General features: G+C 49.1%; 3 protein-coding genes and 2 pseudogenes across 11 annotated transcripts in view; 3 read left to right on the forward strand and 2 right to left on the reverse strand.

Annotated features, from left to right (window-relative positions):
- The window catches only part of LOC124991706 (immunoglobulin lambda-1 light chain-like), a 1,192,366-nt gene that overhangs the window by 449,658 nt on the left and 721,374 nt on the right, over positions 1–21,334 (forward strand). The window lies entirely within an intron of this gene.
- LOC124991707 (immunoglobulin lambda-1 light chain-like) overlaps positions 1–21,334 on the forward strand; it is a 1,154,667-nt gene that overhangs the window by 407,500 nt on the left and 725,833 nt on the right. The gene's annotated exons all lie outside the window — the stretch shown is intronic.
- The window catches only part of LOC124991709 (immunoglobulin lambda-1 light chain-like), a 981,515-nt gene that overhangs the window by 229,833 nt on the left and 730,348 nt on the right, over positions 1–21,334 (forward strand). The window lies entirely within an intron of this gene.
- LOC124990491 (zinc finger protein 264-like) overlaps positions 1–21,334 on the reverse strand; it is a 264,954-nt pseudogene that overhangs the window by 112,857 nt on the left and 130,763 nt on the right.
- Positions 4,136–21,334, reverse strand: part of LOC124990498 (Holliday junction recognition protein-like) — a 35,992-nt pseudogene continuing 18,793 nt past the window's right edge.

Consider the following 21,334-nt stretch of genomic DNA (forward strand, 5'->3'; position numbering starts at 1 on the left):
GATTTAAATTAAGTTTTTAAGAAAAACCTTGTAGTCAGTGTTGTTTTCTTCTATGGAAATAAACCCCCATTGCCATTTGGGGTGCAACCTTCTGATCAAAAAGGGAGACAAAGGAAACTTTAACCCTATGGAGCGGTGTCTTTCTCACTTTCCCTGGTGCATGTCACACAGCCCACAGTCACACAAAGGATCACAGCCTGCCTATTTTTCGTCCCCAGGTGCTGACAGTGTGCCCACCACCAGGGGCTTCCCAGCAGCAAGGGAGGCCGGCTTGTCCAGCCTCTGCCTCCAGGGACCCCAGGTCTGCATGGGGGGCAGGCTGGGTCAGGGCAAAACACCAAGCAGCCCTGGGGAGGGTATGACCTTTATATCAGGCCCCTCACTCATCCCAGGGTGTGGGCTAGTTGAACAGGAGCCCAGTGAAGCTGGAACAGAATTTGAATGAGGGTTGAATAGAAGAAATTAGCCCCATGTCTGAGAAACCGGGAGGGGGAGGTGGGAGGATTGCGAGGGAAGTCTGAGCTTGGGCTGTGGACAGAAAGGTGTAGTTGTCGACAGAGCAGCAAACAAGACTTCCAGACTGTCCTGTTGCAGTGCTGTGGGCAGCACCACAGGACGGAGCCTGAGAGCCAGAGAGGCAGCCCTTCCCGACAGTCCTCTCTAGGACAGTGGTTCACAGCCCTCCTGCAGCTCCCATGGTACATGCAGCAGAGCTGCTTTCTGCCAAGAGAGGAAGCCTGCTGCTCCAGAATGGCAGAAGTAGAAAAAAGAAAGGGTTAACTCTCAGACCAGTCAAGGGTAACTTCTATACCATAAAATATAGGAGAGTTAAGAGACAAATCGGAGGTGGGAGAAGTTACTTCCAATGTATGTTGCACTTGTATGGTTCATATAGTTGCATCTAGAATATACCTGACTCAAACTGAGGCGAATAGAAGAGTGTCCTGAGAAGGATGGTGGAAAAGCCAGGGCCCCAGGAAGACAAGCTCAACCTCAAGCCATCAAGACCAAACGCACTGTGATGCCATAAACTCAGAGCCACCACAGTGGCACCCACCTCAGAGGCTGTCAGCATCACTGGGCAGTATTAATGTGGGGAATGAGCCCCCCATATTGCTGGAGAGCACACAAACTGGAAAGTCCCTTGGGAAGGCAATTTGGGAAGGTGAGGCAAATCTATTCATGACAGTGTGCCTCTAGGCATGCACTTATGCACAAGGACCATGGGACATGTGCTCCTGCTGTAGACATCCAGCTTGCTGGAGTAGAGAGAAGCCCACTGTTTCAGTCAGTTTTGTGTGACTATCATGAAATACCTGACACAGGCTAACTTTCTAAAGAAAAGTTTTGTTTGATTTAGTTTTGGAAGTTCAAGGGCCTGGCACCAGCATTAGCTGGGCTCTGGTGAGGCTCTCGTGGTAAACACAGAGTGTGTAGGAGGAATTACATCGTGAAAAGGGGAGGCCAGTGAAAGCCAGGTGTGGTCAACCTCAGGGACCAACCTGGGTCCCATACAAAATTCCTTAATCCTTTGAGGGCAGAACCCCGGTTAACTAAGTACATCCCATGGGTACACCACTTCTATTACCACCACCCTGGGTCAGTTCCAACCCCTGACCCAACTCTTTGGGGAACACATTTAAGCCATAGCACCCACATGTCAGCTCTTGTCAAATGGGCACAATCTCTTGGTGAAAAAAAAAAAAACTGCAGAAGACACAGGAGTAAATTATGTAAGTGAAAGTCTGAAGTAGAGACCACATCTGCTTATGGGTCCTGTATTGGCTGATCCTATAAATTGGCTAAGACCCGCAACCAATCCCTTCTGCTCTGCCTTCCTCCACTGGACAGAACACCAACACATGGCCTGGCCAGAACTCGACAGGGTTGCTGTACCTGAGGGCATATGGGGAAGCCAGGCCTGTGCAGTCCTGGGCAAGGATGGGTCTTCCTGATAGACAGAGGAAGGGGTGCTGTGCCCAAAGGCTCGAGACCCCGCAAAGACCACCAGAGACCACGGTCAATGCAAGCAGCAAAGAGTCATTTATTAGCAAGCTCGAGCCTGGTCCTCTGCATCCTTAACCGGTGACGCTAAGAGAGGCCCCGAGCCCTTGTTAGCAGGGTTTTTATAATGAAAGGCAAGCAGTTTTACAGTGTTCTTTTAATTGGTTAACATTTGAACAGCTAAACATTAGTCCTCCTCTGGTTGGGTTCGGCCAATCTATTTGATTCTCATTGGGTCCTGCCAGAACTGAACGGTCCTAGTGGAAGAAGGGAGGAGGGAAGGGGTGAACTATGCAGGAGATGAGTCGGGGCTAAGCCCTGCTCCCGTCCTTCACAGATAAGGTCTCTAGGCAACCGCACATTCCTCGGACAAATATCTCTTAACAACCTTGGTAAGCACAGGGCCCAGCAGTCCTGTTTGTCCTTGACACAGTTAGCAGCACAGATACCACCCTGCTCTCAACAGGGGCTGTGTCCTTAGGGAGCAGCAGACCCAAGGGAAAAGTCTGGGACTGTGCACGCCACCTTGTCCTGGCTGAGCCTGCACCAGTATCTGCTGCCAGCCTGCTCAGAGGGAAAGAGGAGCCTCTGTGAGGGGCAAGGCTCCTGGCTAGGGTCCCAGCCACATGCAGCACAGGCCACCTTCACTGGTTCAGTGCTGTGGACAAACTTGTCCCTCCAACCCAGATGGTGATGGTATATGGATACGGGGGTTTACATGAAGTCAGGGGGTGGGGACCTCACAAACAACAGAGACCCCTCTTCCCTCCCCCACCCACAAAACAAACAACAGAGACCCTTACAACAAACAACAGAGACCCCTCTTCCCTCCTCCACCCACAGCCAGGGAGGGATTCCTCCCCAGAACCTGAACATGTTGGCACCCTGCCTTAGACTTCTCTCCAGACTGCAAGAAAACAAACCTGTTGTCTACAATACCCAGTCTCTTTCATTACAGCAGCCCAAGTTGATTCATGTGCACTGCTAATGTGATCCCAGCTAAAGACAGGCATGGACAGGGGACAGGACAACAGAGGGATGATCAGGAGAGTGGGATGAGAAGGAAAAGCACATAGCTTAACCTTACCTTCCAAATTTTATTGAAAAAACTTCATTAACACAAATAGTAATATATCACCAATTATTACTCTAGATGGCTGGTACATGGGCACCACAGTGGGCTGCTCTCCAGGTCTGGCCAGCCCTGAGGCCTGGCTCCTGAACCCAGCCTTCCTGGTCTCACCTGAGGATCTGCCCCAGGAGGGATGTTTTCACACCTTCCTGTCAGTCCTCACTGGGAAGACAGTGAATGACAAGACAGGTTTGCTGCTCTGCTCTGGCTGGTCACACATAGGAGTTTACATTAGAAACAAGTTAGAAAAACTAAACAACTGGAGTTTCCAGTCAAGAGGCTGAGCCAGAGTCAAGAGGCTGAGCCAGAAGGATCCCCCTCTGTGGCCTGCCCAGTGGATCTGCCTGTTCAGACCACTTCCTCTTGCAGCAGGGCAGGCCTGGGGAGGCAGAGGGCTGCTGGAGACAGACACAAAAGCAACAGCTGAAGAGCAGGAGAAGATGGCAGTGAGCACACCCCTGGAAAGGAGCAAGGAGCGGGAGGAGCCCTGTCATGGCAGCACCCGGCTGGGTGGTCCTGGGAGGACAGGAGGAATGGGGAGAAAGCAGCAAATGGGGGTTGCCAGTGGTTTCTGGAACCAGCCAGATGCAAGAGTGGCAGGAGTGAGCTGCTGGGAAAGGATCCTAGGCTGGACAGGGAGAGGTGGGAAGAAAAGAAAAGGAGGTAATTATGGCAGACAGGGCGATCCAACTGACCCCCGAGGGGTCTGAACCAGCAGGAGACAAGCACGAACAGGAGGCTGTAGACATGGCCTCACCTGGCCTGCCCAAACCACAAACAAACCCAGAGCCCAACTCGGCCCTGGCTTCCCTCCTCAGCACCACAGGGGAAAAGCTTCCACTGCCAGGAACTGCACCCCACAGGCAGAAATGCTCCTCCGCACCAACCAGCCTGTACAGGGCTGCCCTGCTCCCCTGGTCTAGGGTCAACTTCCTCCACCTCTGAGGGATCCTGGAAACTGGCCCGATGTCCACACAGTCTGCGTCTTTTGGCAGGGAACTAAGGGTCCCTCCCAGCAGCATGAGCAGAGTGTGCAGAGGGATAAGCCTCAGCTGCAGGTGAGCCCTGTGGACTGCGCATGTGGCACTGGAGAGATGGTGACCACTTGTGGAAGGGAGAGTCATGCTTTGATGTCCTGAAGATCTCTTGGGTATGGAGCTGAATTTCTGCACTGGCCTCATCTAGAGGCATTCCAAGGTGTGCACGTGACTTTGCCTACTGAGGTGATGTCTGGCAATACTGTTGATGAAGCTGGTCAAATTTTTCTTTAATTTCCTTATAGCAATTCCTCCCACAGCCCAGAGGTTCTATCCTTGGCACTGAAATCTGGCTGGGTGAGAGTGACTTTCTGAATGTTCCAGAATTGTGTCCCTGAAAGAGGTTGGATGTCTGCCACGAGTGGCCATGGCTCTGCGAGGGTCTGTCCTTCAAAAGAGATGGAGAGGGCTCGCTCTCAGGGGGACCTCTACCTATGTCCACACACCTTTGGCCCGGATTTTCAAAAGCCTCACTCAACCTCTTCACTTTTGCTTTGCTGAAAGGATAGGCGCCGCCTGTGAGTGTCTGAGCTCCTGAGGCTCCCTGGACTCCCTGGGCTCCCAGAACCACCTCTGTACAGGTCCACAGCCCAGGAGCCCGGGAGCCCATCAGGGCAAGATCGTTTCCTAGGACTTGGGCAACACTCTTGATGAAACTTGTTGAATTTGGCTTCAGTTTCCCTGTATCAATTCTGTGCTTGGATGGGTAGCATTCTTGGTCTGGAAACTACTTTCACTGGAGAAATCAACCCTTTTAACATACTAAGTCTATTTTCCTGGTCAGGAGGATGCACTGTGTTGAGATCCAAAGAAGTCAATGAAGAATGCTGACGGGGTGCCATCTGAATTTCCTTCCAACCTGAATCTAGTTTAAGGATTTGGGTTTTGTTTCCTGCAAGAAGAGCTTTGTCCAGTTTTAAACCTGGCTTATGTAAAGTGACATGCACTAAGTTCTTACAGTGTCTCAAGGGTCCTGTCTCTTGCTGAGGCTCTGAACTGGGTGTAGGCCTCTCCCTCCGGGAATGCCGGTCCCCTTCACTGTGCACCTTGCTCACTGGAGCCCTGCCCCTGTGCGCGTGCCTCCTCCTGGAGCTCCAGCTTTGGACGATGAAGGTCTTGGTGGAGATTATGCTCGAGGGCTTCGTGCTCAGCAGCCGGCTCATGGAGTATAGCATACCTGCATACAAGTCCCTGATGGTGACGTCACAGATATCATCAGCCTCGAAGGTCTGGCTGCTCACACAGCTGCTACTGCTGGTCCCCAGCACTGACATACTGTCATTTCTAGGTGCTGTGGCCAGGTCTGCTGGGCAAGGACACAGTGGATCCCGCTCTCTGGGGAAGGCAGTTGACTCTGTGGGTCACCAGGGTTCTCTGCAGTGACATGTCCACAGCATCCTGGGGGAGAAGCAAAGTTCAGAACATCAGTGTTCAAAGCCACCCACGTGCAGGGCATGGAGCCAAGGGCAGACCATGACTACATTTTAAAAATAGTACAAAAAAAAAAAAAGAAAAACTACAAATTTTTAGGAACAGATTCTCAGAGATCTCTTTTTAACTCCTAAAACTCTATTTCAGCTTTTCACCTCACCTTCTCAAGAGAAGTCCTCTCCCCATGGGCTCTACCAAAGCGTATTAGGAACCAGAAAATATGACAGTCTCCCAATGGGATGTAAGACCCTGAATGCACTGCTTTACAGAACTGTGCTTTCAAGTCATGTGAAAGGTTTATTCAGAAAAGAGAAGTAAACCAATGAAAATGGGGAAAACACTAGAAATATAAACAGAAAAACAACAGAACCTGTGTACCAAGTGAGAGCAGAGTGGGAAAGAAGGACTCCAGTGAGTGCAGCACCCTGTGTGCTCTCCTTTTGGGGCACAGCCCAGGGGCCAAGGGAGCCAATGGGGGATGCCAGGAATGGTAGTCACAGCTGCCACCATCCTCAGGCTGGTTTGTACTGGATATGTGTAGATATGGGGTGGTGGCGACCAGGAGAGAGGAGGCAAATGTGGAAGCAGAACCAGAACCAGGGCGAACGAGATTGAGCTCAAATCTGACAGTGATGAGCCAGAGGGCAGATTAGCCAGGAAGGGGGCAGGCAGGGCTACGTGAGCACCAGGTGCAGTACTGCCAAGGGGTCCCAGCACGGATTTGAAAAGTGGTCATGCCTTCTCACTGATCCTAGGAGCAATAGTTAAAATAAACAAAGCAACAAAGAACTGGACAGGAGTCGGCTGTCCTGTACAGAATGCCACATTCAGAAGGCATCACAGAATGGCAGGGCTGGAAGAGCTCTAGGTACCCAGCACCCCAGGCCATCGTCCTCCCACTGATGCCAAAAGCGCCAGGTGAACAGTCTTAGAGAGAAGGCTGAGGGCCATCTCAAAGGCTCACCTGCTGGGACCTGTGCAGTGAGCAGTCCTTGACCAAGGACCAGACTCAAAGGTCGCCAGCAATGGAGAGGTGGACAGAATGTCCCAGAAGATGCAGGGTCACACAGTGCTTACCACGAAGACAACCCCAAGGCAGCCACAGATGAGTCTAAATCAAGGCACGTCCACGTCTGGACTATTTAAGATGAGCAAAATGTGAGAGATGGGAGCAGTAACCCAAAGGCCAGGAGCTGCTCTTGCTTGCCCACAACAGCCTGACCAGCAGGCATGCCCAGTTGGTCCTCTGCTGATGGCTGTGAGAGGCTGCGGACACATCACTGGTTCATCAGTGAATTGCACTGTGTCCACCAGGTTTCTGGCAGGTGCTGCTGTGGTCAGAGAGAAGTCCTCTGTGCTGAGGAGAGGGAGCCCCAAGGGACAACACACACAGTCCTGGACACATGCAGTGTGTGCGCAGGTGTGTACAGAGGGCACTGAATAGCAGACCGTGCACTGTGGAAGGATGCTTGCTGTGCTCCTCCTGTATTGCTGGAGACCCCAGACTGCTCAACCCACTTAAGAGGGGGTGAAGAGCTTGTCAGTAGTCACCAGGTCACAGATGCACAGGGAAAGAGCTCATTTTAAAAAATCTTAATTCCCATGAAGTGCAAGGGGTCAAAGTTCATGTTGACAGAACGTGCCTGTCATCGTCCACATGTCTGATGTGCATGATGCTGGGCTCAGTGCTACCGTGGCTCCAAGAAAACCCAAGGAGACACACACAGCTCAGAGGAAGTTTCTGTATCACACTTACCAGGGTCAGGCGAGGGTGAGGAAGGCACCAGAGTCATGGGTGTGTCCATTGTGCCTTTCTTCTCTGCACCCTGAAATCCAAGCCCATGATTACAAGAGAGCTGCTGATGTCAAGACCCCAGGGGCTGTCCCCCAAAAAGACACCAAGGATGTGTCAGGAGCCACTCCTCTCAAAACATGACCCTGCATCTGGCACAGCAGCACCAAGGGAGAGAGCAGTGGAGGGAAAGAGTGTCCCAGAGGACCTGGAACTCTGCCCTCAGGCCAGGCCACCCTCACTGGCCGGGAACTCCTCCCTGGGAATCTGCTGGCTTTTCTTCATTCACCATTACTTGTGGACTGCCTATGGACCAAAGGGACGGTGGGCGAACACCCAATCCCTTCCTTCGATCAACACACCAGGAGGACAATGCCTGCTGTGCCAGGGTGGGGACAGGGCCGTTGTTCATGTGTCACTAAGCCAGGTCACTGGTCACCAGCACAGTGACATGTAAAGCTGCTGCCTCTGCTGGCAGAGCTACTGTTCTCCACTATGCACCCTGTACTTCCCTGGGATCAGAGTGTCCTTCGCTTCTGAAAGACACTGAGGCAACATGGGAACTGAAGAGGTGGTACCCTCAGGGGACCCACTTTAGCATGGGCTCTTCTTCAAGTGAAGCTGAGAGGTGGCTGCCCTGGATCAGCACACCCACCCTGGACTGGGGCTGGGAGGCTTCCTACCTCTCATCCCACCCAAGGGCCCCCAAACTGCCTTGCTCCAAAATGACACCAGACCAGGTGGAAGAGGCTGAGGACAAGGGGTGGCCACCTTACCTTACTGCTGATCCCAGTACTGGTGACACCTTGAGGGTGGAGGCCCTCAGAGAGTCCCACCCAAGGCTCCACTAGATTTGTGGGCTGCCCCTGGACAGTGGGGGATGGAGCACCCTCTACCCCTTCAAGTCCCTGGGATGGTGCTGCTGTGGGGCAACCGGAGTGTTGATTCAGAGCACAAATACAGTATCATGTGAACAGAAGGGTCTGGAAAAGATCATGCTGAGCATCTTCACAGGCTCCGTGGGGAGCACACCAAACCCACAATGGCGCTGCCCCTCAACGCACCCACTTCACAATCCAACTCTAACAACACGTGAGGAAACAGAGTACTTTAAAGCACCCTGCGTCTTGAAGCAGTGCATCCACCTGGGTCAGATATTTCCTTCTCAACTCATTTTCCACAGGGCTCCTTGGCACTGCAGGCTGATAACAAGAAGAGTCAGTATCCTAAGAGCTGCTGGGCACAGCTGGTCTCATGAAGCTCATTAATGCAGAATCTCTAAATGAAGCTACTCAGAGGCCTTGTGCCTCCTCCTGTTAGCAGTTCAAAGTGGCCAGGCCCCTTGAAAACCCACTGGGCTCTGTGACTGCCTCCAGGGAGTTCACCCAGCTTAACTACCAAAAAGAAAGTAATAAGACCAAGAACATACAAGTCTGCAGATGTTTATGACAGCTTTACTAGAATATCCATAGAAGAGTTCAGGATCCAACTATGACTAACAGTCTGGATTGCTAGGTTTATATGAAGAGAATTTTGTGACCCAGCTCAGGAAGCTGGCAGAGGCTGGCTGTACTGCCTGTCATCTGCCAGGCACTGGAAAGAGGCTGCAACCTCCTCTGCACTAGGGTGGGGACAGGTCGGGGCCTCAAGAACAGGTGGGAAGGATCACAGGGAAGACTGCACCCCTGGTCCTGCTGATGACCCCTACAGAGGGTCTCAGAAAGTACCCAGGGTCACTACCTCTCCATTTAGACAACTGAAGTCTCATGAGGTGTGGGCAACCTGTGCACAAGAGGAAGCTGAGAGTAAAAGAGGTGCAGTTCCTCACCGTTGGCAGCATGTGACCAGACAGAGTTGCTTGCTCCCACCCACCCAGATGGGCAGGAAAATAAGAACCAGACCATAGAAGAAGAAAGTTGTGGGCCATTGGGGCACTCAGAGCTATGGACACAAAGGACCCTTCCTCTTCAGGCTAGCTTCAGCTACCTGACTATGTGATGTTGTGACTAAACGGGTGCCAAGGGCTGACCCGGAGGTACTTCCCTCAGGATACTGTGGGGGAAGGGTGGCCTTGGAATCCAACTCACAATGTCTGGGTTAGTCAAGGCACACGACTGCCATGAACCACAGTGGAGAAGTTCTGGCTGCAGAGTGGAAGTCCCCAAATTCTCTACCATTGCCTAAGATCAGAAGTCAGGCCAGACTCGAGGGTCACACTGGCTGTCAAGGGCTGGGCTGAGAAGGGGGGACCTCTCCTTTAGAGATCTGAAAGGGGGAATCAAGACCTGAGCAATGGCAGAAGCACGAATGTGCCCAGAGGACTTGGGGCCGCCGCCCAGGGCCACCTGGGGTCTGCAGAAGCTGACACTGCACCTGAAGCCCAGACCTCCCTCCCTCGCTCCCGAGGCGGCCCTTACCACCAAGGCCAGGGCCACAGGACTGCCTGCATCTGAAGCTGCACCGGCATTACTGCTTCCGGAATCTAAAAGTAAAAAAGGAATTTCAATCATAATTTTTGCGAAACTTTGCACAACCCTCTCAAGGATGGCTTCGTATCCCTGAGTGTGTTCAGTGACCACTTACCTACGAGTCATGACCCTTGCCCAGCACTGGTCCCACAGAACTCCTACAGGCTGGAGAGTTCTCCATGGCCTGTCCAGGGAGCTGCGAGCCACACTGGGCTACTAAACAGTGGGATGTGGGCCACAGGGCTGAGACCTGACTTTAAAAATAAATTTTCAATTAAACAGTCACAAACGGCTGCTGAGTACCACACTGGACAGTGCAGTTCTTAACCATTTCTCATTTCAAGTGACCTGGGAAACTCATGGATCTGAGGATTTATAGAAGTAGAATTTGAGTTTACACAAGTTAACAACACCCGAGACCAAAATCCTCATTAGTTTTCTTTCTAATTCTACTCAGAAAGACCCATTCTCCCTTTAGTGACTCAACACATTTCACTGACTATCCACCGTGGGCAAGGTGCCAGGGAAGGGCTGGGTGAGGGGACTGAGGTTGTGGAAGGACCGGTGTCTGAGGGACAGAGGAGAGTTAAAAGATCAACTAGAAAACATCCAACGGCTACAAAGAAGAGACCAAGCATAAAGTTGAGCTGCAATGCGGGTCTGTTCTGACCTGGGGGTCTACAGGGAGCCTGGGGCACTGAGGTCATGGTATGGGCAGTCAGGCAGGACTTTAGACCTCACTCTGCATCCTGGTCTCTTCCCACAGGCAGAGGGAAGCCACCACAGTGCTTCACACAGAAGCAGCTTGACCAGAATCCTGTGTGCATCTAGTGGGGCAGGTGGTGAGTTGGCAATGTGCACCTGCTGGAATTGGGTTGTAAAGGGACTGAGGAGAGAGAGGTGGCTAGGCAGGCACAAGGCAGTGGGCAGAGTCACAAGGCATGCTCCACATGTTTAAGATGAAATCTGAATGGGACATCCAGCCCAGAGGCAGGATGAAGGGAGAAGGAAAAGGGGCAGGGCTGGGTCCAGGCAGTGAGAGGGCCTGGACAAGGACAGAGGGTCACCATGGAGGTGGGGTTTCCTACAGAAGTGAGTGTTCACAACCACCCCGGATCTTGTCAAAGCTCGACATAATACGTTTTAAATGGGAAGGGGGGTGTTTATTTCTATAGCAAATGTCTGAGTCGTTTCTGTGCTGGGCACCATGGATGTAAGGACATGGCGTACCCTCCAGGGGGCTTAGAAGGATGTAACAGGGCACTTCAAGATGTCTTTTGTTTTAAAAATACCACTGGGGGTGGGAATTAAAACCCTAAAACCCATCAATAATGGGACCCTCATCCTTGAACTGCAGGGACAGAGACAGTTGACCAATTCCTCCTGGTTCCTCTCCTAACTGGTGGCACTCACCAGCTCCCAGGACTGGTGCACAGGACAGGGGAGGCTCTTCACCTTGGGCTGCAGTATGCCTAGGGCCTTCTATCCGGTCCTCCAGCTTCCCAGTGGGGTCCTAGAGGTACAGAGTCAGCAAAGACAAGCCTTCTTGAGCAACAGCACCTCTGCAAGCCACCACGAGTGAGAAGCCTGCACCTGTCCTGCGACACAGGAGAGCAGGCCCTTCTTGTTAGCTTCATTGAAGACCCAGAGTCTCCCAGAGGCAGTGGAGCTTCCCTACAGAAAAGCAGCCCTGCCTCCTTCCTCAGCCACGGCTCCCCAAGGCTGCTAAGGGAGTCCCTCGAATGGGGAGCAAGGGCAGGGGTGAGCTCTGCCATGAACAACCTGGCCCCTGGCCACACAGGACTCCACAGGGACTGCAGCAAACAGAATACCAAAGTGAAACAGAACAATCCTCATTTGGTCACAGGGAGAATCTAGAAAAGGTGGAGGCCCCTGGGGAGATGTTCTCAGTAAATGCCTGGAAGTGGTGTTAGTGTCTTTACAATGTGGTGTAGCACTGAGCTGGTCTAAACTTAAGCTCCTGACTAGGAGCTCACACCACAGGGTGATCAGCTGGTCACTCTCCTGGGGAGGCGTTTCTGCCCTCTGGAGGCTGCTCTACACCAATGACACCAAGCAATTCTCTTTAGTGAAATTGGAGCATTCGAAATATCATACTGGATAAAATATTTTAGGAATTCCCATGGGGAGGACTGTCCTTGTAGGCATTATCTCTGTGGGTGCAGGGGACATGAGGTTCCTGTGAGCACTGCACAGCAACTCAACTCGCTTCCCGGACCCCACAACCTTTGCCTCCAGTGACACCATTACACAGGTGGGACTTGGCAGTTTTCAGAACTAGGTTTTGTGGTTGCCTGGGTCTGAAGGGTAGTACAACTAGTTTGGGAATCATGGGGAAGCTGCCAACCCTCACCAACCCCTGCTTGGCAGCTCTGGCATCTACAGAGAGAACTTAAGCCTTAGGTTATGTCAATGGCTCAAGACAATGCACAGTCTCCAAGGACTGAGGGAGGAGCAGGAGCATTTGGTTCTAGAGGAAAGCTGAAGGTGGATTTGGGCACATTCACCCACAATCTAGTGAGGTGTGAATGTCCAAGCTGTATCACAGCTACGCCCACTTTTCTAAGTCCAGCAAATCTTTGAGGCCCAGTCAGGGGTACTTACATTTTAGCAAAAGTCTTAATGTCCAGACAGAAGCATTTTGATACCAGGACCATCCCAGCACCATTCTGATAAGTGGGTGCCTCTGTGTGTATAATTTAAAGAGAACAGGTCCTAATCTGACCTCTGGTCATTTACTAAAAACGGGCAGAAGGGACATCAAACTGGGGAAATTAGGCCTGGGATGTTCCCATGGGCACTCCACACAGGGGTTTTATAAATGGAGCTTTGCTGGAATGCAGCCATGGTGCTCATTCCCATCATTCAAGCTGTCTCCCCTACAACAGGGTTGAGAAACTGCCACAGACACACAGGGGCAAAGCTTCAAATATTCACATCTGGTGTTTCAGAAAGAGCGTAGCAACACTGACTTATAGTCAAGTGAGAGTGCTAGGGGCATGTCAACAGGAGAAAGATAAATGTGGTGGCTGAACTGTAGGACATATGATGAAGACAAGGTTCCATGACTATTCACTGGGAAGAGAGAGTAAAGTGAATGTGTACTTATTCACACGTGTACATGAACACATTACACTGAACTATGATGGCACTGGTGGCCATTGCAGCACAGAAGTCAGGCTCTTTTTCAGGAGATCTGTGTACTTCATTTCTATGACTTAACAATCAAGAAGATGGTTTGATTTCAGAACTGCTGTCAATGCTGTGTATCCTTATAGCAGAACATTCGTGGGTACACAGGTTTCCTGTCTTGCAACCTTGAGGAGGAGCACGAGGCACCTAAGAAGTATGATTAATGGAATAGATAACCTTGCAAAAGCTACCAGGGAAAAGGCTCCCAGGACCCTGCCATAGGAGAGCCGGTTCTACTGGCACAGTAGAGATCACAGAGTTGCCAAGCTGTGGGTCAGCTGGTGGGCATGGAACCTGCACACTCCCCTCCCCATCTTGTTTCTTCCCCAGAAGGGACTGGATTGGGTCTCTTCTATGAGGACCCAATGAGTGAGCTCCGAGCCAGGCTGGGTGGACTGTGAGAACTCTCGGCGCTGACCCAGCCTCTGCACCAGAGCCAGCTGTTGGACCCTGCAACTTCTCACAGAGGAAAGGCAAGGCAAAAAAAAAAAAAAAAAACCTAGACATCACAAGGCTGCTCCTTGACCCTGATAAGCAACAAAGAAATGCTTCTTGGTAAATCCTCAAACACAGAAGAACAGGCAGCCAGGCCAGGAAACAAGTCTCTGACAAGTTCCCCACACCCTAGGCGCAGGATGGGCGCCGGTCCTCATTTACACCAGCACTCCTCCCCAGCAAGGCATTCGGGCAACAAACACTGACATTAAATATCTCGATCAGTTCCTTCACTTCCTTTCTTTATTAGTTTTCCTCCCCAAATTTTTAATCCTTAAGAGAAGAAACAAACATGACTGTTTATTCCTCAACACTGAACTGCTCAACGTGTCTTCACAGAAACCCAGGTAACAGTTATGAAAAGGCTGTGATATTAACAGTGAGCAAGCCAGGCCCCACAGTCTGTGTCTAGCCTTTAGGTTGAAGAGACAACTGTTGCAATGGGGATGGCTCCCACCTAGTGGGCCACAGTTCATCAAATCACATCATTAACCTGTAAAGTTTAATGAGAACAGGAACACACGTGTGCCAGGTAGTGTCCTTAAAATACACATATACTACATTTAAGTAAGCACTTTTCTTTTTTTGGCACTAGGGATCAAACACACAGCCACTTAACCACTGAACCACATCCCTAGTCCTTTTGATTTTTTATTTTGAAACAGGGTCTCGCTAAGTTACCGAAGCTGGTCTCAAACTTGTGACTCTTGTGCCTCTGCCTCCCGAGTCCCTGTGATTATCAGTATGCACCACCACGCCTGGCAGAGAACGCACTTGCAAGCCCATGCATCGGTCCAACACTGAGTTCTGGATGTCAAGTGTAACCAGTCCTACCACCTACCAGCTTGCAGAACCTGGGCCACATGCTCCAGCTCTCCCTAAACTTCTTAGGGGAAATTCAGATCAATAAGCGAAGGTGGAGGCTTCAGATAGTTTTTAATAACAGCAGCAAAAATTTTACACAGTGCTCACTATGCTTCAGGTTCTATTCTAAACCCTTTCTGAGAATGCCTCATTTATAGCTCACAATGACCCACCCACACACAACTTGTATAGTTCTCCTAACTTCTGTGGGACAGGGACTTACCACAGTCATCTTACAGATGGATGTGGGCAAAGCAAAATTCAAATACAAGTCCAGGCCACCTGCCCAAGTGGTGGAGCCAGAATCGAAACTCTGGGCAGCGCTGACTCTGCACTCTTGACCACTGTGCTGCATGGCCTTACCAGAGCAAAGTGATGCTTGCACATATGGACTCCAAGTCTACCAAGGCTTCACACTTTGGTTAAGTGACACAGTACAAGTTACTTAATCTCTCTGTACTGTGTCCACATTTAATTGTGATGATTCCAACAGTAGTGTCTACCTTGCAGGGCTGAGAATCAGTATGAGACTCTTGGGGAGAGAGCAGGGCATGGGCTTGGTGGTCAATAAGTGCAGATGACTCGCCCTTCCCTGCTGTCTTCATCACAATGAGTGACAGAGTTAGTTTCACTCTCCCCCTGCCTTGACCTGGCAATTCACACTGCTATGCACTAAGAAAAGACCATGCCACTAATTGTCTCAGGATAAGCACCAGGACAGGGATCTGTGCCAGGAACACGAGCTGTGAACTTGTTACACACAGTTCTCCTGAACTGGCACTCAGCACCTTGGCCGGTATTGCTACAAGCCTGTGTGTTAGCCAGCTCTACCTGGTCAAATATGTCTGTTCCCAAGGTGTTCAGGTGCTTCATCCTCTGTTCTCCCCAAATGACATCCAAACTTCTCACTATCAAAATTAGTGGTACTCAAGATATGTATATTGTCCAAAACATTGCAGATGCTCCCTATCCTTGTTGTAAGAAGTCAGTGAAGCCTACAGACAAACCTTAGGTTGTGTCCTGCCAGATCAGAAAGCAAAAGAAATTTGATGCCAGAATATTCTAGTGTCTCCCTGGGTAAAATTTTCACCAAAAGTGCCCTCATCTATTGCAGATACACTCCAATCAGTTTACAACATTAACCATTACTTCAAGAGGCTGCTTCTGCAAGTTCCAGCACAGTAGTCAGAACCTTGAAGAAGATGTTACTACCAAAGTTAAACAGGACAACCACAGTTAGTGAGTGTCACCAGTGCCCAGTGTTGCTACAAGCTTCTCATAAGGGTCCTACACAACTGCTACCACATTCCCGATGGGTAGATGATTGTCATTATCCTTCCTCTCTTGCAGATGAAGAGGTTGAAATAGTGACTGGCTAAGCTGACCTGCCAACCCTGTAAGGCAGAGATATTTTTTAACCAGAATGCATCTTTGTGTCTTCAGGAATTCTGCTTAGTTAGATAAGTAATCCTCTGGCAATACATAATATATAGGTTCAGAAGAAATATTCTGATCCCTACTGGTGAAGTCAACAAAGGTTCACTAAGAGGGCGGGGACAGCATTTCAAATTCCAGACTGCACTATTGTATTCACATTGTCAACCGCAAATGCTCAAGACCATTCCATACCCTGGGGCGTCTGGTAGGTCAGTGTGGACATCTGCACCAGCGGGTCTTCCTGGAAGGGGTGGTTATACTGCTGGGAGGAAGGGGCATCCTGTCAGGTCCCAGGGCCGCGGGGGTACCGTCCCGGGCAGAGGAGGTGCCTGGCCGCTAGTCTGGAGCGCCCCGCCACGCTCATCCGCCCCGCCAGGACCCGCCGGCACCCCCCAGCACCAGCCCTCCCAACTGCTCCCTACACCCAGGTCAGCAACCTTCACCTCCCCGCCAAGTCCCGCCCCAGTGGCGAGGCCCACCTTCTCTATCAGCTGCTGCATGCGCCTCTGGAAGCGGCGGCGGTTCTTCCTGAGCTTCCGCAGCAGTGCATCCTCTTCCAAGCCTGGACGCCCTATAGCACACGCAGCTAGGCGCCACAACCTGCATGCACTCTGCTGGAACCAGGCCCTCAGCTTAAACAGGCGACTTTGCCCCCCCCCCCCCCCCCCCCCCGCCTCCCCTCGGGCTCCTATTGGCTGGCGCGGACTGATGGCGTTGATTGGTTCTTTCAAAATGTTTACACCACTTTCTCTCCGTCAATCCGCGTCCGAGGTTCTGGCCCCGCCTCTGGCTTTGGGTGTTGTGGGAGCGGGGGTCAGGGGTGCCAGGGTGGTAGCCATGGTCCTCAGGTCCATTTGGGGCCTGTGTACTCTAATTTACTCTGGCTCTGTTCCTTTCCCTTGCTCCCTTGGGAGCGGGGCTGCAGGACACTGTCTTTTAAGCCTCCTGTGAACTAACTCAGCTGCATTCCGCCCTAAGGTTTCTTTTTCTTCCCCTTTAGTTTTGGAGAACTTTCTCTGCTGTGCACTCTGGTTAGTGTGTTAGTGCCACTTTTCAAAACCGGCCTTTCCTAAGACTTGTTCCTCCTCCGTGGAAAACCACCCTCAGATGCCAAGGCTTTCCTTACTGGTTTCGCAGACAATCCAAGGATCTGCCTCTCTGTCCAGGGGCTCCTAGGCAGCTTGAGGGGAAAGACTTGTCAGTCTCAAGTTCAAGTCTTTAATGGAAGTCTAAAGCGTTTGCATGAGCCAGCCAAAGTCTGCTATTGATCCTTGTAATTCGGGCCTGCTAATATCTCAGTTCCCTCTGATTGGCTTCTCCTATCCCTTGAGTGGTGGCCCAGCAAAGGAAAGAGGAAACCAGAGTGATGTTTCTCAATTGATGTCATGCCTATAACCCCCTACCCCTACATGCAGCTTAAACATGTGCCTTCAGGACCCAGGTCCCCTAAGCAAACTCCTTCCCCACAACCTCCCACTCCCACAAAATGGTGAAGTATCACTGTTAGGTGGGAAATTAGGCGACTGTAGGGGACAAAGCTGAGCAGCTGGAACAAAGAAGCTGAGCTGCTGGAACAAAGACCAGCCCGCCAAAGGTGACCAGAAATTTAGCAGCAAGGTGGATGGAAAGTTCCACTGATCCTTCACACCCACCTGTCACTCAACAGGACCCCCTCCCATCCCAGTCTATAAAAACCCTGGGCAGCCAGGGCCACCTGCGATTTTCTCCTGTTTCATATACCCCGGGGATATGGGAATTTCGCAGGAGAGCCAAATTCCAATAAAGCTTGCTCTGGCCACTTTCCGTCTGATTTTATTTGGCTTCTAACTGTGCCCGCCAAGCCCGCCAAGTCCCACCACTGAGGCCCGGGGAGCTTACAATCACAAGTCAGCTTCTTCCCCAGGAGCAAAAGTTCATGGGTGCAACACCTCAGGGTCTCACAGGGTTTCCACAGGCATCAGAGCTGAGGGCATAATATGCAGTTCTGTTGCATGGGCTTGCACACTGCTCTCTGCTAACCAAGCTAGACTTTCCAAACCTTGAAAAGTCATTTACAGTAACTGTGCCTAGGAAATTGTTCCCATTGGAATGATTTTATGGCTGTGATACCCCTGTTTACTGGTGAAGAGTTCTGCCTCCTCAGGTGTTGAAGTTTGAACATCAGAGAAGCACTCCAAGGCAAGCATAATATGCAGGTTTTATTTAAAGGTAATAAAGCCCTCTGGAAGGGCTAAGGGGGCTATGGTTGATGTTCTAGAGTCCTAGGAAGTGAGCACACCCAACATCTTTTACATTAGGGTCTCTTTTCCCGCCTCCTTATTTCTCCTTCCTTCCTATATGACTAGGCCCAGGAGTTGCTGGTGACACAGCAAAAAAGGTAAGCAGCAGATGGCAGGGGGAAGGGCCACAGGGAGGATTCAGGCAGGTGGGGCCCTGGGGGCATCAGTTAGCAATTCCCTGTTTGCAGCTTTTGGGGAGGGGCAGTTAGGCTGGTAACCTTGTTGACCAAAAGGGCTCTGGAGACAGAGACATTCCAATCTCCCAGGGTGGTCTCCAACTTCCCAGACTCTGATGACCTCCATTCCTGGATTTGACCAGATTTCCTATTCTACACTAACTGCCTGTCCTCAATTCTGGCTTCAGCTGCTCTGTATAAAATGTGCCTGAATTTTGCTTCAAATAAAACGGATGGAGCTTTATTCTGCGTAGAGTTGCCATGTAAATAATTTTATGTTGGTAATGTGTAGAAATGTCACCCCTAGTCTTTGATGGGAAAAGCACAGCTTTTGGCTGGTCCCAGTGAAAGACCCTCCGTCCCCCTGTCCAAGGAAAATCACGCGAACACTGGCTGCAAAAGCAAGAGGCTATTTATTAGGTATGCAGGCGCCTGCGGGTGCTCAGCAAAACCTCAGCCGGAGCTTCGGTGAACTGGCACACCGGGCTTTGGGGTACAGGTTTTTTATAGGGTAAAGGGGCAGGTTTCGCGCGCGGTAGGCAACAGGTTTCTTATTGGTTATTTTGAATCCAGCATTTAGACATCCTTGGAAAAGCCATAAATTTACTTTAACTGGAGAGGGGGGATGATAGATAGAGACACAGGTTTTCCCAAATTGCCCGCAGCACGGGTCGTAAAAATGGTAAAGAATGTATAAACACAGACCTCTCCCATCTTATCTGTGAAGCCCAGGGGAGCTGCTCTCCCATCTTATCTGTGAAGCCCAGGGGAGCTGACCCGAGCCCTGGGGGGGGGGTGGGGGGTGGTCAGAGCGACTCAGAACTTAAAATAACATGCTTCACAGGCCATAATTTTACTTTGTCATTTACAGTCCTTTGTTATCTCATCCTATTTACTCTGTCCTTGGTCAGGAATCTGGTATCAGAAGTTTTACAGGACAGTTTTATAGTTCCCGCTTATCAGCTCGTTAATGAAAGACATGCTCTGACTTTCCCAATTATCCTGCCCCTTTCTTAGCTAAATCTTCAGATAAATTCCTTTAACATGCCCCGTTAATGATTTTTCTTTTTCTCTTAAAATAGGCCTGAGCTGATGGGGCAGGGGTCTTTTCACCAGGTTGACACAAAAATTGCTATGTAACAGTGAGAGCTGCAGCCTGTGATGAATTATCAAACAAACATCAGGCCCCAGCTGATGCAAACAGAGACTGTGAAATAGCTGGGTAACAGTTGGATTTCCAGGAGATGTCAGTCAAAGCTCACCCAAATGTTTATTCTTTTTGATTTAAAGAGTCTAGTTTTAAAAATCTGTCAAAGCAATTAATGATTCTGGCAAAGATTTAGCTGGAGTCCCTGTAGAAAAACAGTTGGTAATATCTAATAGAAGGTCATTTGAGTAAATGATGGTGGGTACTATCTAGATCATTCTTGACAATTTTGAAGTACTGTAATTATTGACATCTAAAGTGTATGTGATATTTTTATAAATAAGAGAATTTAAACATATGCATTATATGTTTTACATGTTTGAGTATACATACACATATATAAACATATATGTACATACATATATATTTATACATGTACCATACAAACATGTACACATGTATAGGCACATACTTCCACATTATGTGGGGGTGGGAGATGGTGGAGAAGTTTCCTAATTTCTTGGCTTGTCTTTATTAATTTCTTACTTTCTTGGGTTCATTTGTTCTGTCACCAATTCTTGAGTTGAAAGCCTAATCAGCTTGCTTTCATTTGCTCTTGCTTCCTAATAAATGTATGTGATGCTATCTATTCTCAGAATACCAGTTTGTGATTTCCCTCTCGATTTCTTCTTTAGCACAAGCATTATCTCATAGTTTTTTATTGCTATTTCTATTTGCACAGATAAAATTTAATATTATAATTCATAGTTCTAATAACCTTAGGTTAATACCAGTAGATATTGAATATCAAATAATTAAATCTCATAGTCCTGGCATTGTGCTAAACAACAAATACTGGAAGCATTTGTCAAAAATTAAATCATTTTATATGTAATTTTAAAATCAAATATGCAATACATATATAAAAACTTGTGTGACCTGTGTAACATAAAGATTAGCAAATCAGTGTGTATGCAAGTTTTTATTGCCCACCCTCCTGCCAGCACTAAGCATTGAATTTTTGCGTATCCTTATAAGTGTAAAATAGTATATCCTTTGGTTTTAATTTGCATTTCCTTAATTGCTAAGGAGATTGAACACACTTCCATATTATATTTAAAGTTTCATTCTTCTACTTTGATATTTAGAACTTCAATTAACTGTTTTTAACTGAATTTTTATTGAAATAATTATTGATTCATATGTAACTGTTGGAAATAATGCAGAGATATTTCCTGAATAGTTTGCCTAAAGGTAACATTTTACTTGTGTTGACTTTTATTTGTTCTTATTTTTCTATCTTCTTAAGGTAGAAATTTAGGTTATTGATTTTTAGCATTTTAAAGCTGTGAATTTACTCCCAAGTTATTGTTGCAGCAGCATCCCACATATTTTGGGTATGTTGTTTTTCCATTCAATATATGTATTTTAAAAAATTAACTTGGAGGTTTCTTTGATCAGGGATTATTTGGAAGGGTATTTTGGGGGCCTGGGAGATAGCTCAGTCGATAGAGTGCTTGCCTTGTAAGCACAAGGCCCTGGGTTTGATCCCCAGCAACCAAAAAAAAAAAAAAAAAAAAAAAAATTGGAAGGGTATTGTTTAATTTCTACATGTTAAATCTTTTCTGTTGTCTTTCTGTTACTGATTTCTACTTTTCCATAGAACTATTGATTTCTAACTTGATTACTGCTAGAGAACAGAAACGATATGATCTCAATGCTATTAAGTTTGTTGAGTTTTTTTATGGTGGAAACGGTTTCAAAGTAATAGTCAGTTGTTACAAAGTAATTCCAGTTGGTAAGATTTTGGGTTTGTGATAGGTCATTTTTTCTCTCCACACTGTGACCTAATCTAAGGA

The sequence above is a fragment of the Sciurus carolinensis genome, chromosome 8 (genome assembly GCF_902686445.1).
Source record: "Sciurus carolinensis chromosome 8, mSciCar1.2, whole genome shotgun sequence".
Taxonomy (NCBI): domain Eukaryota; kingdom Metazoa; phylum Chordata; class Mammalia; order Rodentia; family Sciuridae; genus Sciurus; species Sciurus carolinensis.